The sequence below is a fragment of the Piliocolobus tephrosceles genome, chromosome 15, assembly GCF_002776525.5.
Source record: "Piliocolobus tephrosceles isolate RC106 chromosome 15, ASM277652v3, whole genome shotgun sequence".
Taxonomy (NCBI): Eukaryota; Metazoa; Chordata; class Mammalia; order Primates; family Cercopithecidae; genus Piliocolobus; species Piliocolobus tephrosceles.
Window position 1 is genome coordinate 70,788,884 of NC_045448.1, and position 3,096 is coordinate 70,791,979.

At 44.1% G+C, this 3,096-nt stretch overlaps 1 pseudogene; it reads right to left on the reverse strand.

The window, feature by feature from the left end:
* Positions 1-249: 249 nt before the first annotated feature.
* On the reverse strand, positions 250-1,462 carry LOC111550600 (annotated as a pseudogene).
* Between the last annotated feature and the right edge of the window lie 1,634 nt (positions 1,463-3,096).

Genomic DNA, 3,096 nt, shown 5'->3' on the forward strand with positions numbered 1-3,096 from the left:
AATGCAGTAGCGCGATCTTAGCTCACTGCAACTTCCATCTCTTGGGTTAAAGCATCTGCCTCAGCCTCCTGAGCAGCTGGGACTACAGGCATGAGCCACCACGCCTGGCTAATTTTTAAAATATTTTTAGTAGACATGGGGTTTTACCATGTTGGTGAGCCTGGTCTCGAACTCCTGACCTCAAATGATCCGCCCACTTCGCTTCCCAAAGTGCTGGGATTACAGAAATGAGCCACCACATCCGGCCTTTTAATTTTTAATTAAAATAACCATATTAGAAGCATTCAGAATGTCACAATGTCAACAAAACAGCTGCAACTTTTTTTTTTGTTTGTTTTGCGATTACAGAGTGGTATTCAGTTAACAAAACAATTACTTTGTATAAGCTGCATCAGAGACAACTGAAGATGAAAAAACTACCATCCCCATATATAACTAATTTGTGCTGTGCACCAACAAGAACCTGCTTTACATTTCCATGCCAATTTACAACCCCCATACTGTACCAGGCAAGGTTAGTGGCTACTGAAAATACCACCAGGACAGGGCTATCTAAAGATGCATTCGGTAGTGTGTTAACTATACAAAAAAAGACACTGTACAGTTTAAAAACAAATCTTACATAGCCTTACATTTCAATTTTTTTCTTTAAAAGGAGTGAGTTGTGTACAGGGGGGTTAAATGCTTTATAGACAAGAAAAAAAATGGCGCTAGAACCAACTTATTCATCATCATCATCTTCTTCATCTTCCTCCTCCTCATCCTCTTCATCTTCCTCCTCTTCCTTCTTTTTCTTGCTTTTTTCAGCCTTGACAACTCCCTTTTTTGCTGTATCAGGCTTTCCTTTAGCTCGATATGCAGCAATATCCTTTTCATATTTTTCCTTCAGCTTCGCAGCCTTCTTTTCAAAAGGCTGCTTGTCATCTGCAGCAGTGCTATTCCACATCTCTCCCAGTTTCTTTGCAACATCACCAATGGACAGGCCAGGATGTTCTCCTTTGATTTTTGGGCCATACTCAGAGCAGAACAGGACGAGGCCAAAGGAGGCCTCTTGGGCACATTGGGATCCTTGAACTTCTTTTTTGTCTCCCCTTTGGAAGCGATATAGGTTTTCATTTCTCTTCCATAATGGGCCTTGTTCGCCTTTGCCATATCTTCAAATTTTCCTTTCTCTTTAGCAGACATGGTCTTCCACCTCTCTGAGCACTTCTTAGAAAACTCTAAGAAGTTGACTGAAGCATCTGGGTGGTGCTTCTTATGCTCCTCCCAACAAGTTTGCACAAAAAATGCATATGATGACATTTTGCCTCTCGGCTTCTTAGGATCTCTTTGCCCATCTTTAGTTATTTTTCCTCAGTGAGGCACAGAGTCGCCCAGTGCCCGCCCAGTTCTCACTTGCCCCAGCGCTGTCTCTATGGAGCTCAATGTACTGCAAGGGCTGTTAGAGCCTTTTTTTTTTTTTTTTTTTGAGACACGGTCTTGCTCTGTCACTGGAGGCTGGAGTGTAGTGGTGCAATCACAGCTCACTGCAGTCTCAACCTCCTGGGCTCAAGCAATCCTCCCTCCTCAGCCTCCCAAGTAACTAGTACTACTGGTGTGTGCCACTATGCCCAACTAAGTTTTGTATGTTTTGTAGAGACAGGGTCTTATGTTACTCAGGCTAGTCTTGAACTCCTAGGCTCAACCAATCCTCCAGCTTTAGCCTTCCAATGTGCTGGAATAACAGGTACTGTTATTCCAAGTAACTGGTACTACTGGCATGCGCCACCATGCCCAGCTAATTTTTGTATTTTTCTGTAGAGACAGGGTCTTACTATGTTACCCAGGCTATTCTTCAACTCCTAGGTTCAACCAGTCCTCCAGCTTTGGCCTTCCAAAGTGTTGGAATAACAGGCGTGAGCCACCGCACCCGGCCAGTGCAAATTCTTGGGAGCCTGCTGTCTCTCAGCTAGGTTACAATGGATACTATCTGTTAACACTAGTATTCCTACTGTCCCATATTCGATCTTTACTCCTCAACCTCAAACTTTTATTTCCTTCTGCTATTCTATCCCATGATTCTCATAAACCATCAAAATGTCTTCAGAATGCCAAATTTTTGTGTGTTCCGATTTCATCTCTGGCATGATAAACTTTATAGCTCTGAAACTCTTGGTTCAAAAAATAGTGCCGTGGAGAGCTAGGTGGTCAGCCTGAGACCTCAACTTGTAGCCCCTCCAGAGTCATACCTGTATCTGTGAACAGGGAATCTCCTGAGGAAACACACGTGGTCTCCACAGATTCCACAGCCACACCATCTCATGACCTGGCTTCCTCCCCTCCCCCTTGCCCAGCCTCCACCCGCTGGGCAGGAAAAGGAGCCGAGAAAGTGAGTCTTCAGCTCCTTCCTCTTCTGTACTTAGATCTATCACATCTCACCACGTCAACACTGTTATTTTCTTAGAACTATATAGTGTTTATATTTGGGGTCTAGGATAAAATTCCATTTTGCTCTATCATTGCAACTGGCTTTTCTGGCTTTCAGAGAGAAAATACTTCCTTTGGAGATCTTGGCTTATTTTTCCCCAGGGAGTGAGTCATATTCACAAACACACTTTATCTCCTGGGACACAACCTGGTCAGCTAGCTACCCCAACTCACAGAAAATGATCACAAAGATTTTGTGTCCCCTTTACCTTTTTTTTTTTTTTTTTTTTTGAGACGTAGTTTCGCTCTTGTTGCCCCGGCTGGAGTGCAATGGCACGATCTCGGGTCACCGCAACCTCCACCTCCCGGGTTCAAACAATTCTCTTGCCTCAGCCTACTGAGTAGCTGGGATTACAGGCACCTGCCACCATGCCTGGCTAAGTTTTGTATTTTTAGTAGAGACGGGTTTTCCCCATGTTGGCCAGGTTGGTCTCGAACTCCTGACCTAAGGTGATCCGCCTGCCTCAGCCTCCCAAAGTGCTGGAATTACAGGCGTGAGCCATCGCACCCGGCCCCCTTTTACCTTTATATCACTCGCTTCCACAAAATTTATTTAAAATTTAGAGGAAAACCTCTGTACTTCCTCCCACCCCCCACCCCTTGTTTTAATTTTCTTTTTTTTTTTTTTTT